General features: G+C 48.4%; 1 protein-coding gene across 1 annotated transcript in view; it reads right to left on the reverse strand.

The window, feature by feature from the left end:
• Positions 1-15,075, reverse strand: part of ATP8B4 (ATPase phospholipid transporting 8B4 (putative)) — a 3,731,093-nt gene that overhangs the window by 2,026,145 nt on the left and 1,689,873 nt on the right. The window lies entirely within an intron of this gene.

Genomic DNA, 15,075 nt, shown 5'->3' on the forward strand with positions numbered 1-15,075 from the left:
ACTGGAAACAAGCATCCTAGGACCGGTTTCGGGGTTTCACACCTCTTCAGCCAGGATAGCTTGATTCCACTGGCATGGAGAGCACGGGACCCACGTCTGGGCATACCCGTCCCACTCGGAGTGACAAATGCAAAAACAATAGTTGATGGACAGAATGCAGAACAATGCTAGCAAACCCCCCTCCCTAAAGACAGACATTAACGAGGCAAGTCAGGAAGTAAATAATTGGATGGAAGGTGCGCTGGATGTGGTGGCTCCATGGTCAACTAGCACCCGGCGCAGACGCACGAAGAGTGCGCCATGGTTTAACCAGGATTTAAGGATGGCAAGAAAGGCGTGTAAAAGACTAGAACGTAAATAGAGGGAGGGCTTCTTAGACTCAGATAAGGCGGTATATAAACTGAAGCTGAGACAGTATCACGCACTTATAAAGAAAACCCGGGCTGCTTACTACACGGGGAGAATTAAAACAGCAGCCAACTCATCTAGGGAATTATCCTGCATCTTTAAAGAACTATCCTCACTGGAAAGAACAGTAGCACCAGCCCCTTGTTCAGAAGAATTATGCAATAAAATCGCAGATTTCTTTGCTGAAAAGGTATCCAAGATTTATGACACTTTTTCCGACAATGCTCGAAATGGACACTTAAGCCACAAGGAACAAATGAAGGAGTGGGGGGAAAACAGCATTTCCCAATTCTCTCCTCCTTCTCTAGAAGATCTGGGAAAGATAGCACTGAGTATAAAATCGGACTCGCCAAAAGACCCATCTACACCTAAGGTCATCTGTGCAGGATTAGGGATGATACTACCCTATATCCAGCAGCTGTTAGAGACCTCCTTCACAGAGGGGAAGGTACCTGATATGTGGAACCAAGCTATTATCCGACCACTGAAAAAAAAGCTGACAGCTGACGGGAACGTAATGGAAAATCTATGACAGGTCTCACTGCTCCCTTATTTTTCAAAAATGGCTGAAAAAGGGGTCAATATACAGCTAGGGGCACACATTAACAAACATGACCTACTGCATCTCACACAATCAGGCTTTAGATCAACCTACTCAACTGAGACAGCACTGCTTTATGCTACAGACTCAGTACGAAAGAGAGTGGACGAAGGCCTGACGACTGCGCTGGTTCTCCTAGACCTCAGCGCAGCATTTAACACGGTGTCACATGAGCTGTTAGTGCACCGACTCAGAAGGGGGGTGTAAATGGGGTTGCCCTGAACTGGTTGGCCTCTTATCTGCCCGGTCGCAGCTTTCAGGTTTCACAATCTACGTACACCTCCAAACACATCAGGTTAAAATAGGGGGTGCCACAGGGTTCAATCTTGAGCCCAGCATTGTTTAATTTATACGTCGCCCCCTTAGCCGAAATTGTGGAGAAACACTGTGTCACGATAGTGTCATACGCAGATGACACACAGCTTGTGGTCACCTTAGCTCCGAATTCAGCACTAGCTGCCAGTAGCTTTGCAGAATGCCTGAAAGAGTTACTGGGTGGATGACAGATAACTGCCTGAGACTAAACGGCAGTAAGACGGAAATTCATCCATCTGGTCATCCGCATGGTGGCCAGGAAGCTTAGGACAGGTCCCCACCCATAAGACGGAGGTGAAGAACATGGGGGTATGGATAGACTATAGACTATCCTTTGAGGCCCAGATCAAGAGAGTTGCAGTCAGGTGTTTCGGAATCCTCCGAGTATTAAGGAAAACCCTAGATATTTTACCTCTAGCGGCAAGAAAAACCCTGACCCATGCGCTCGTTACATCTAGATTATGGAAATCTGCTGTATCTGGGTGCCAACAAAAAAGGACTCCAGAAGCTACAATCTGTTCCGAACGCAGCGGCCCGCCTGGTTCTGAATCCGCCAAGAAAAGCACCCTCAAAGAATGCACTAAAGACACTACATTGGTTGCCCATCCAGAAACTAATTACATTCAAGACACTATGCATCGGGCATCGCATCTTGCAGGGCAGATGTCCATTGACCTCAGCGATATTATGACTCCATACAAAACAGGAAAGCAACTGAGATCCACCAGGACCCATTTGGTGAAAGTCCCAAGGATTAGGAAGGCACGAATGTGTGAATGCTCTTTTGGCTACTTGGCAGCAAAAAGCTAGAACTCTCTACCTTTGTCCCTCCGGAAAGAACCATCAGAGAAACTCTTTCGAAAAAAAAAAAAACCGTGAATTGGGAAATGAATCTGTGAGGCACCATTTCCAGAAGTTCGCAGTAATTTTTAAATAGCGCAGGGACACACCAGTGGGTGTAACCAGTCACTCTACAAATGCAGAAATATCAAATATCAAATAACTGAATAGGCTGGCTATCATACCTTGGAGTTTATTGGAACATGTCAAATTAAAGCCGACTATTTGTTGCCATTTCTTTAGTTGCTTACATACTACTCATTCTAAAGTGGTAAAATCTCGTTAACATTGTGAGAAAATAAAAAAAGATGTCATACGATCGTGGGTTGTATAAAAGAACACAATTTTACTCAATCATTGTTTGCTGTTTTTGTGTCAATTAGCATTGTGTTATTCTTGATTGTGCCATATGGGCCCTCCTTCATATAAAATTCGTTATTCACTAATGGCATTGTCTGAAACTCTGTTGAGCAAATATTTTTTAATTTTTTAGCAACAGCTTACAGATGTGTATAACTCTATGCACATGTTTTGCAAATGCATAACATAGTTTGTTGGCATCCCCCATGAGAATAATTCATGTCACCTGTAATGATACCCAAGCGAATACATTAAATACCGATTTCAGGTTCTTTACAAACTCGGACATAATGTGATTTTTTGTGTGAATAATTTGTATTTGCATTTCCTTTTCAATAGCTTAACCAGTACAATGTGATCGATACAGCATAGCACAGTTTGTACACAAAAAGTATGCTTAAGAGAACTAAAAAAAAAACGGTACATCTTTATGAAATATTGCAGTTAATATATGTGGCCCAGCTATGTATGGATAATAGAAAGAGAAATAGATTATATCAACAATAGAGGTGGCAAACAACATTTCTGTCTTCAGAGTGCTTGCATTGGAAAAAGAGTAGATAGGACTCCAAAATGAGAAAAGTGGTTCTGAACAAAAACCTAAGTGGGTGGAAAACATAGACAAGGTAAAGAAAGAAACAAATCTGAAACAGTAGATGCACTGGTTCGTAGTGATGGAGTAGCATAACACACATGTCACGGAGCCAGCAAGGATTAGAGGGGTTGAATAGGGGAGATACAAAACAGAGCGGAGAAGGGAAGGGAAGGAAAGGGGAAGGATGTGGTCTGTACATGTGTTTAAGGGTTGGATGGAGTTGCCGGGGTCCTCTTGAGGAACTTTTCCAGGACAGTCACTCACGTCTTTGAGATGGGGTATTTGCGAAGACCCTTCGCCTCTACCCTGGGCAGCAATGTACTCTCGGCCTGAGCCCATGCCAACATATAGAGTACCCACCCGGAGGCCAAGTGGGGGATTGGCGCTTTCCATTTATGTGTAATCAGGAAGTGCCGTGTTTAATGCGCATAGCGCCGGCAACCCATCGGGTCTGATGCCCACCTGCACCCAACATTCGTAGGTATTGCACAACTAAATGTTGCGGGTGTAGTATCGGGAGAGACGGTGGGGTAGCCCACGTCTCTCACAATAATAGGGGAAGCAATGTTAGTAAGCACCACCAATGCCACACCTGTGTGTCCGTGTAGTCTTTTATGCGACTGGCCCAGTCACCCTCAATATTACACTGGCGACGAGGTGGTGTCAGCAAGCTGCTGTCCTGCCTCCGACCCGCCATGCTGTCTGCCGCTGCCGCGTACTCGCCTGCCGCTGTGCAGCCCCTCCCGCTGGTGTGCCTCCTCAGCGCGAGCGTCGCCTGAGTCCCCGCCTGCATCTGCGGCCTCACAGAAGCTCAACTGGACCGTCGGTGCTCGCCTGGAGCACGTAGCGAGCGGAAGAGCTGGAGCACCTGTGCCGGTGCCCCGCTGGAAGCACGTCGAAGCGGTAAGCACTCGCGGCCTCTCTGCTGCCCCCTCTGGCCCTTTGAAGACATCGCACCCGCTAAGGCCCTCCCTCAGCAAAACCAGTGGGTCGCCCTGCCCCGCGAGTCGCGTGCTGCAGGCGCCTAGGAAGAGCCCTCTTCCACATTCTTCTGGCCACCTACCAGCACAGATACTTCACAGGAGTGACAGCCAGACACATCAGGGAAGCCAACCCCTCAAGTTGCAACTGACTACATTGTACCCCACGGTGCTCTGCTGCCTCACATCAGGGTAACACCCCCACACTGGCCCAGGAACGGGTAAAGCCACAAGTGCGTGACCCCCGGCTGTGGGAAGGTCCCAGCTGCCCGCGGTGCGCACGCCCTCTCAAGGTCCCAGCCGCCGCCTCCAGCTTTTCCGCCACCAGTTGACGCGCCACCGCGTGGCATCTCCCCAACATCTTCTCCTGCTGTCGACGCTCCAGAGGCCCGTTGACGCCGCTGCATAGCCTTCCTGCGCTCCGGTGGTCGTCCGCAGCAATGCCACCATGACCACCATCCCACCTCTGGAGCATTTCGCCGTGACTGGTCCGCCGCCTTCCCAAGCCGCGTGATGTAAGGAGTGGGTGGAGCGGCTGGAGACGTTCTTCGAAGCCGCAGAGATAAAAGAGCGATGACAGCGGTCCATACTCCTTCACCTGGGCGGTGCGGACATTCATAAAATAGCAAAGACTGTCCATGAGGCCGGCCCCCGAAGACCTATGCCACATTGCGCGATGCCATCGCAGCGCATTTCAAGCCGTATGCCAACTCAGACTACGAGCGGTTCTTCCTCTGCCAGGCTAAGCAGCTCCCGGAGGAATCTGTTGACGTATTCTACGCTCGCCTCAAAGAGTTAGCAAGCACGTGCAACCTGCCTGATGAAGATGATGAGGTGCGTCCTCAAAACTGCGCGAGCGCATTCTCGAACAACACAACATGGCAATGAAGGACATACTGACCCTAGGACGCTCCAAAGAATTGTCCAAGGCCAGGGCGGCCCATATGGAGCTCAAAGCTACGGTATCCATCAAAGAAGATGGCTATTCAGCCCAACCCACGAGGCCCGCGGCAGAGACCCAGAAAGCCCTCGGTCCAAGGGTCCGGACAGAATCCCAAAGTCTGCCTCTGCGGATGGTGCGGAGGCCCGCTCCCACACGACGGCGCCTGCCCAGCTCAAGGGAAAACATGCAGCGCATGCGGAAAAGTCAATCACTTCTCCAAAGTCTGTCGCTCAAGGCCTTCCCAGCGGTCGCAAGGCCCAGCTCGTCCAGTACGCGCACTGGAGCCTGTCCCAGGAGACTCCTCGAGCGGGCACATGGACGATGATGAAGCCGCCACTGTACACGTGGTGCACATGCTACATGCCCTCTCTGTGTCACCGCAAGCAGCACCCATGTGCAATGTCAACGTGAAGGGACATCCGGTGAGGACACTCATCGACACAGGCGCCACGATCAACCTCATGGCCGTCTGTGCCTACAGACTACTGCCCAATCCGCCTGCGCTCCGCAGCACCAACGTCCAAGTGTACGCTTTTGGGACAAACACCCCCCTCCGAATGTGCGGAGTATTCCAGCTGAGATCTCGCACAACGACATCCGTCAGTCGGCCAAGATCTACGTCTCCAGAGAAGGGTCAGGATTTCTACTCGGCTGTCGCACTGCCCAAGAACTACGCCTTATCCACTTTGCCTTCGCGGTACAGGCACATGATCTGGATAGGTTAATATCGCAGTTCGCACCCCTCTTCGATGGGATTGGGTGCCTCAAGGGTCCAGCAGTCCGTCTGCACATCGACAAGTCGGTTGCCCCCGTGGCTCTCAGAAATAGGAGGATTGCCTTCCACCTTCGCCCGAAAGTAGAGACGGAACTCGGCATGCTGGAAGCAGCAGGAATCACTGAACGAGTGAGAGGTCCCACCCCGTGGGTTTCCCCCATCGTGGTTGCGAAGAAACCAAAGCAGCCGGACGCTGTCCGCATATGCATCGACATGCGAATTCCGAACCTCGCCATCAAACGAGAACGCCACCTGACACCCACGGTTGATGACATCATAGGCGAACTCGCGGGGTCAAAGTGGTTCTCGAAGATGGACCTCCGATCGGGGTATCATCAGGTCCCGATCCACCCGGACTCGCGTCCGATCACGACCTTCTCCACCCACGCCGGCCTGTGGCGCTACAAACGCCTTAACTTCGGAATCTCCAGCATAGCCGAAGTGTTCCAAAATATCATCAAAACTGTCCTGCAGGGGCTGGAAGGGGTGCTCAACGTGAGCGATGACATTTTGGTCCACGCCCCTCTCTGGAAGAACACATCCTCTGCCTCAACACAGTGTTCACACGCCTCAGAGACTGCGGTCTAACCCTCCACAGGGAAAAATGTGAGTTCTTATGCCGGGACATAAGCTTCTTCGGATATTGCTTCTCAGACAGAGGCATCGGGCCTGATCCCGCCAAAGTGAAGGACGTCCAAGAAGCGCCGGCCCCTACATCGGTGACCGGAGTCCGCAGCTTTCAGGGAATGGTCACATATTGGATCTTACAGCTCTACTGCGAAAACTCACAAAGACCACCGCCCACTGGACCTGGGGCCCAGCACAAGAGCAAGCGTTCCAGCAGACCAAGGCCACTTTGTCCGCCGATACAACCCTTGTATACTTTCACCCGCGCCATGACTCCCAACTGGTGGTAGATGCCAGCCCCACCGGTCTTGGTGCCGTCTTAGCACAACTCCAGAGTTGCGGAGACTGGACACCAGTTGCCTATGCAAGCAGGACACTAAAGCCTACCGAACAGCGTTACTCACAAATTGAAAGGGAGGCCATAGCCATTCTGTGGGGGTGCCGCCATTTCCACATTTATCTGTACGGTCATCCGTTCACGGTCATTACTGACCACAAGCCACTGGTTCCACTGTTCCAAGGCTCGTCGTCCCGGCCCCCTCCACGGATTGAGAAGTGGATACTGCAGCTACAGGAGTTCCAGCTGAAAGTAGAATACCGACCCGGCACACGGAACCCTGCCGACTTCCTGTCGCAGCATGCCCGGCCAGCCACGCCTCCAGAAGCTGAGGAAGCGGCCGCCACAGAAGATTATGTGCGGATGATAGTTGAGTGGTCCCGACCCCTCCCGATGTCACTTCAAGAAGTAATAGCCACCACCCAAGACGATGACTGCCTCCAAATGGCGATACAAGCAGTTGGCTCCGGGGACTGGCAGCCTCTACAAAATCCGTCGCCCGTGCGAACGGCAGCGGCCCAAGCTACGCTAAAATCACTACACCTAGTCCGTCAAGAGTTGTCGGTATCGGCAGAGGGATGCCTCCTGCGTGGTCCGCGCCTGGTTCTACCCGCAAGCCTCACCAGACAAGCTGCGCTCCTCGCCCACGGAGCACATCAGGGGATCGTTAAATCCAAGAACCAGCTTCGTAGCAAAGTGTGGTTTCCCGGCCTGGACCACCAAATAGAATCACTCATACAACACTGCCCCGCATGCCTCACCACTTGTCTCCACAGCAGACCAGCACCGGTGATCACCGAAGCAAGCCCGGGCAGCCCATGGGACAGAGTCAGCGCGGATTTCGGCATTCTTCCAGGAGGGCGACACATGCTGGTGATTGTTGATGACTTTTCCAGGTATCCCGAAGTGTAGTTCATCTCCTCCACGTCAGCTGCATAAGTAATCCCCAAACTGGAAAAGGTGATAGCCACTCATGGACTGTTCGGAGAACTCCGGACTGACAACGGACCACCATTCACCAGCATGGAAACGCCAAGTACCTAGCGTCCCACCGAATAAAGCACCGGAAAATTACGCCTAGGTGGCTCCAGGCCAACGGCGAAGTAGAGGGGCTGATGCGAACGCTGAACAAGACCATCCGGTGTATCTATTCCTCCGGGAATACCGGCTCAGCCCCCACTGTACCACGGGCATATCCCCGAGACGCCTTTGTTTTGGCCGAACAGTCACCGACACCGTTCCTCATCACTCCACGTGGGAAGAAGCCGCGAATCCTCTGAATCTGTCAGACCTCAGGCGACAAAAAAACAACGAAGCAGCATCTCAGAGGAGACGTGCCATGGAAAGCCAGATCGCTGTGGGCGACCAAGTACTCGTGCAAGATCGACACCCCGGAGGAAAGTTCCGGACACCGTTCGAACGGCATCCATGGACTATCATTGCCATCAAAGGCGCCATGATGACCACACAGCGAGGTTCCGAGACAGTCACCCGCAATGTGTCATTCTTTAAAAAAGTCCCGCCCGCTGAAGAATGCGACCCCGCGGAAACCCCCAATCAGGATGAGATGCCCCAAAGTAGACCTGCAACTCCGAGAAACAGAACGACCGAACGTGGGCAATCAGGTCCCACGGACTGCTCTGCCAACCTACCATCTTCGCCGCCACCAGCCCAGGAGTCTGGAGGAGATCAAAGTCTGACTTCCACCTATGATCCAGTTGATCAGTCTCCAGACTCGCAGCTGCGGAATAGTCAAGGCCGGTACCACCTCCGGCCCTGCCCCAAGCCCTCCCAGAGGTACAAGGACTATGTGACCGGTGGCTAGTCGGCGATCGGATGTCGGGTCGCAGCCAGGGTGAGCAGTCGCCACAAGCTCCCAAGTAAGACTGTTTCATTATGTTATAACTCGACCGGCAGCCAACGGTCAAGACTGAGAGTTTATGTTTATGTTTACTATTGTGTTCATTTCATTTTGCGTCCTGGTAAAGGAGGAATGTAGTATCGCGAGAGACGGTGGGGCAGCCCACGTCTCTCACAATAATAGGGGAAGCAATGTTAGTAAGCACCCCCTCAAAGAGCGACTTGCAAGGTGAGCTCGACGGAGGTCGAGACCACGTGAGTGAGGAAATAAAAGGCCCAGGGCGCTGGGCGTGGTTATGTTCGTGGCTAACCACCAACGCCACACCTGTGTGTCCGTGTAGTCTTTTATGCGACTGGCCCCGTCACCCTCAATATTACAGCGGGGATTCTTGATGTAGCTCACCCCAGGATTGAGTAAGAAGATCAATAAAGAAGGCATGTAGTAGGAATTAGTGGAAGAGAGTTCAGTGCTAGCCGTCAGTTCTTCTATAGAAAGGAGAGACCCATCATTGTACAGGTCACCTATGGTGTGAAAGCCCGCTTCGTCCCACGGTGCCAGTTCTCTGAGGGTGGTATATACACATCCGAGCAGCATGCCGAGCAGCGGCAATGCAGAGGCATATGGAGTAATCCACCGAGTGAGGAATACTGACCACGATAGCACCGATAAGAGAGTTGAAGGAGAGGGATGTTTGGTGGGGGAGCCCCTGCAAGTGGGTGAAAGAGGAACAATACATACTCTAAGTCCCAGGAAAGGAGAAGGGAAGCGGTGTCAGTGACATTTGTGCCGGCAAACCAGCATGACACGCACTGAAGTTGGGAAGCCAAGTATTACTGCTCAATATTGGGAACACTGAGTCCGCCATTTACCGCTGGGCGGCAAAGCGTAAGCAGCGCTACTATGCGATGTGTACTGTGCCAAGAGGTCACTGACCATGCGCTCCAGGGAGCTGAAGTAGAATAACAGCCACAGCAGGACCAACATTTTTGTCAGAGCTACTTGGCCCGCCACTGACATCGGTCAAAACTCCGACAAAATCTGATTAATTGAGCTGTACTCCACAAGTTAGTTAACATAAATGTCGGCTTACATAATTAGTCGTTGCTATTTACCAGTGTCAATTCTCTCGAACAAAACCAAGGCCATCAGGACAAACGAGTAAACCTACATCTCCCATTTTTAAAAAAACACAATCTATTAGTAGGTTGCTAAAGTTGCAGTAGAGACAATGACACAGTATTTTTTCATCCCTCTATGGAAATCGAAAAATACTAGAGACCACCCATGCCTCTGATTGCTCTGGCCCACTAGTCATCTAAAGGAAAAGGAAATACATTTCACCTGCTCATCCAAGGCTAATGGTAGTTTATTTTCTTCGTAACCATAGATGTTCATATTCTTTTTTGTTTTAACCAATCATTGTAAAAACCATGTCTCAGTGTGATTATAATGTGCTGAACGCTGGTACTACAACAGGTGTTGTCGAGCAACGCTACTTTAACTGTGAGTTGTTACATGAAGTCCATCAGATCATGCTTTGAAAGTGAGGTAGAGCTTCTTAGCTTTCCATGGGGTCTCCTTTGCTGAGCTCTCCCTCCAATCGTTGTGCTCATTTATGATAATCTTTATACTTCTACCAGAATCTGCTGATTAAATATTTCTTAAGAAATCAACTTTGATGGGTATTGCCATGACTAGAATACCAATGGAGGTATGACAGCAGGGGGGAAAGGAAGATGGCGGATTGACTCTGTCACTGGAGAGCATGAATCCGGAGCTACAACTGCTGTAGCATGCCACATCGACGCTGGAATTCTCTTTATCAGCGGTTTTAATTACTTGCCAGGGAGCAAAGAGTGACATTGATGAATGTAAAAATGTCCTTGCCTTAATGCTTGTGCCACGGGCACGGACTCTGCAACACTTTCTAAAGCTGGTTGGGATTACGAGGTGGTACATCGGGCCCAAGCTGCTCCAACCTCTACTGGTCAAGCCTGACCTCGACTCAAATCAGTGATATGTCTCCGCAAGTCGCAAAGAGGCACAGCACAAAGGAGCCCGAAGCACTCACGTTCCCATTTCGGTAGTCTCAGAGACTGTAACGAAGGAGAGTTTGGTGGCCAGGGGTAAATCAAGTGGCCGTCAACTGCTAGCTGCAGCAGCAAAAAGCATCGGCTCCAGAATCGGGAAAACGATGCTAAAACTGCAATGGTCTGGAAAAGGTCAGACGTGAAATGCATTAATAACAGAGTTATGGGAAATGCCCGCCAGCTTAAGGTTTAGCCCTGAATTCTTGGCAAAACCGCAATCTTCTGGTCTCTTAATGCAGCAAGCTTTGGCGGAAGTGACTGGTAAAGTGGCCACACTGTCCTGTGACGTAGCAGATCAACAGTAGCAGGTGGCAAACACAGAGGAGTCAACCGCAATAATGGCCAAAACAATCAAGATGCAAGATGGCTAACTTACCTTTCTTAAGGAGAAAGTCTAGGACTTAGAGAATCGGCATCGCAGGAAAAACTTAAGACTCTTTGGGATACCTGAAGGGAGAAAGAGATCTGATCCACGAGTATTTTTTGTACAGCTTTTCCAGAAGGCATTTCCTGATCAAGCGGACTGGGATTGGGAATCCCAGATCCAACTGGCCCACAGACTCCTAATCTTCTTAAATCATGAAGAAGCCAAGGCACCACCTTCGTCCAAAGCTTATTTTTATTGTTAATTTCTTGTTGCGACAGGCAATTGTTTCTTGAGCCAGCCCTGCTGCCCCTATTGCGGTCGAGTCTCTCACTATCTCCGTGAGGTCAGACTTTTGCAAATACACGATGGATAGACACTGGAAGACGTGCCAGCTGATTGACCCTCTGAAGGCAGCAGGGGCACAGGTGTTCCTGCAGGAACCAGCACACTTAAAGGTGATCAGAGAGAGCCGCTCTCAGATCTTCCATATTGACACTGATGCTCAGCAGGCTCTTAGCCAATGGCAAAATCAGGCAACTAACTGATAACTAGCAGATAAAAGGGACTCTCTAATCTAGTCTTGCATCACTACTATATCCTGTGCTTTCAGTCACATTATTGACATTCTATTTTTTTTTCTTCTCTTTCTCCTAATAGAAAAATAGGTTAAGTACTGAATGAAAGATACTTGGTCTGGACAATGCAAGCAATATTGCACGTTATCTCTTTTTTAATAACACTTTTCAACCGCTCTCTATGTCAGTTTCATGGTTGAGGGGATGTAGTCATTGCAGTAGGAAGGCCTAGAGTTTGGTGCTCTATTCTTCTGTCACTCCATCGACAGCTCGGGCGGGGATGATTCCTTTTCCAGGATACAGAGGTGGGAGGGGTGGGGAAGGTCTTTTGCTCTACACAGGAAGTAAATCTTTCAGCTTACTTTACTTGCTCTCACAGGTGTTTTTTGCATCGGAGGGGAGGAGGGTTGAAGGTGAGGAGGGGCGTGTTCAAGGAGAACTGGGAGAGGGAAAAGAGTCGAAGGGAATAATTATGGGGAGAAACGTAACGAGCAATGGGTTTGGAATTATGAGGCCAAGTTCGTTTGGAAGATTTTTTTTTTTAGATTTTCAGATCTAAAAGACAGACAAGGGCATAGGATGACAACTCCAAGAGGTATTATTAGTATTTCATAATATGAGTAATTAGATGTATGTGCTGGAACGTTTGCAGCTTTAAATAGCTAGTTGAAGATGTATAACCTCACATAGTACCTCTCACTGAGACTCATTTAGCATATACAGAAAGGGGCCTGTTTAAACAGCTTGGTAATAATGGGATCTTTTGTACATCCCAGACTGTGTCCATTAGAGGGGTTGCTATCCTGATGGACAAGGCATTCTAATATACTCTTCTGAAGGTCTCTTCTGACCAGCAGGGAAAATGGGCAATTGCGCAGGTTTTAATCCATGGCACAAAGTATGTATTGTGTACTACTTATGGACCCAACCTAGATGAACCTGAACTCTTTGATATGTTAACACTAGAATTACATGAGTGGAAAGGGGAGCTATTGCTTTGGGAGACTTTAACTGCATTATGGACTGTGCCATAGACTCTACTAATCAGCGGGATTCTTTAAGGATGGTGAAAGTGATGACTTCGATAGTTGAGATGGCTCACCTGCATTGGCTTGGAGATGCATGGCGGACATTATTTCCAACTAAGCCAGCATATTCATACTATCGCACCCCACATAAGCAGTATTCTAGGATTGACATGGTTCTTGCTAATAACAAGACACCGGCATTGGCAGACATAGAAGTATGCCCTAAGATAACATGGATCACAATCCTGTTTTGTTCTTGTTCCAATCAAATGCAGCTAGCAAGCAGAGACTTTCATTCTCGTTTCCTCAATATTTGCTTAGAGCGATCTCCCAAGGACTAATGAAGAGCAGACAAATGTTGCCCATCAGGAGATTTCAATGGGGAGATTCAGTAAGCACTAACAGCCTTGTCTTCTGGAAAGTCAGCAGGAGACAATGCTATACCAGTTGAAATTTATAAAATCTTCAAAGACTCTATCGTCCCGCTTATGAGCAAAGTTATACAACATATAGGTGAGAGTGGGGAAGTGCCTGATTCATGGGATATGACAAATATTTTTTCTTTACTTTTTTAAAGAATAAACCACCAGAAGATTGTAGACCTTATTGACCCATCTCTCTTGTAAATGCAGACACAAAAGTTTTTGTTAAAATTCTGGCAACTCGATCAGTGCCCCTGATGTCAGAACTTGTGTCAAAACAGCAGCATGGGTTCATCTTAGTTATGGTCACTACAGCTCATGTGAATACAGCCATAGTTGGTTTTGATGTAGAAAAAAAACTAGGACTAGAAAGATGGAGGGTGCTGCTGGATGTCGAGAAGGCATTTGATCGAGTAGCCTGGGACTGTCTCTGGGCTACATTAGCGATTTTGGTCTGGGTGGTCGCTACTGTAAATGAGCACATGCTCTGTATAACAAACCAAGAGCAAAACTGGTCTATATTCAATCAATCTACTTCTTTACGGATATATTGGGGCACCCATCAGGGATGCCCTCTTTCTCTATTGCTCTTTGCATTATATATAGAGCCATTGATATGCTCGTTAATCTTGAATATGTATATACTTCCGGTGTGATCAGGCTTCGGCGAGTTAAAGGTAACTGCCTATGCTGACGACATAGCTGTTTTTTTCTGCTAACCAGACATCTGCCATAGATATGATTAAATCTGAGGCTAATAGGTTTGGTACTTTCTCAAGCTATAGCCTGAACATAAGCAAGACACAAGTCTTTCTCAGCCGCCAACTCTAACATTATAATCCTGGGATCCTGTTTGGTAGCTACTTATTTTGGGGGCTCAGAATTCCCCTAAGGTGGAATAAGTACTAGGATTAAATTACCCGCCTCTGTTGCAGACTGTAATTAAAAGTTTTAGGATTGGCACAAACTACCTATTAGTATCATAGGGAGATGCAACATCATTAAGATGAATGTACTACCTAAATTCTTATACTTGTTCCGCGCAACACTCCTACGGGTACCAAATTATAATTTTTTTAAATTAGAAGGGGTGATTAGCAGCTTCATCTAGGGGTACAAGCAACCACGCCGGGCAATAAGATGTATTAGATTTCTCTATAAAGATGGGGGACTTCAGCTCCCAGACTTCAAGCTATATTATTGGGCATCTTTTGTGAGATGCGTGGTAGTTTGTTGTCTGTAGGCAGTCAAGACTACTGCTACTATTTTGCTTTAGGATCCGATAGTAGACTGTTTTTTTATAGAACAAATGACCCCAACCGTTTTAAAAGAGTGCATTTCAAGACAGTCATGGATATTGTCCATATTTGGTAGGAACTGTCATTCAAGTGCTCTCTTCCTCTTGTTTGCACTAGCCATGTCATTTCCAGAAATCTTTCATGACAGTGCCAGTAGCATACTGGCAAACAGTTGGTTAGACCAGCGAGGACATTTGTATGACGTGAACGGATTCCGAGCATTCAAAGACCTGCAAACATCATTCGACCTCCTTCAGTGACAGTTTTTTAAATATTTGAGGATCAGAGATTTGTTTCTAGGGCGGCATGGTATAAAGGTACTCAAAAGTTCTGACTTTATGTCCTATCTACATTTTGTCTCCCAGAAACCATCAATTAGCAGTATTTATCAGATACTGTGCCAATATAGAACTTATGATATCTCAAATGTTGCATCTAAATGGAACAACCTTTTGTCAAAGGACATCACTCCCTCAGATATTAACAATGCATTAGGGACACTAGATGAGGCAGTACATTATATCAGTTTAAAACTGCGGCAAATTCAAACTATATGTATCTTATACTACACTCCTGACAGAATAGTTAACTGGGCTCGGAGCAAAAGAAGGGATGCAGGGATAAGGGAAAATGCCCTGGTTGCAGCAGATATG

The sequence above is a fragment of the Triturus cristatus genome, chromosome 3_1, assembly GCF_964204655.1.
Source record: "Triturus cristatus chromosome 3_1, aTriCri1.1, whole genome shotgun sequence".
NCBI lineage: Eukaryota > Metazoa > Chordata > Amphibia > Caudata > Salamandridae > Triturus > Triturus cristatus.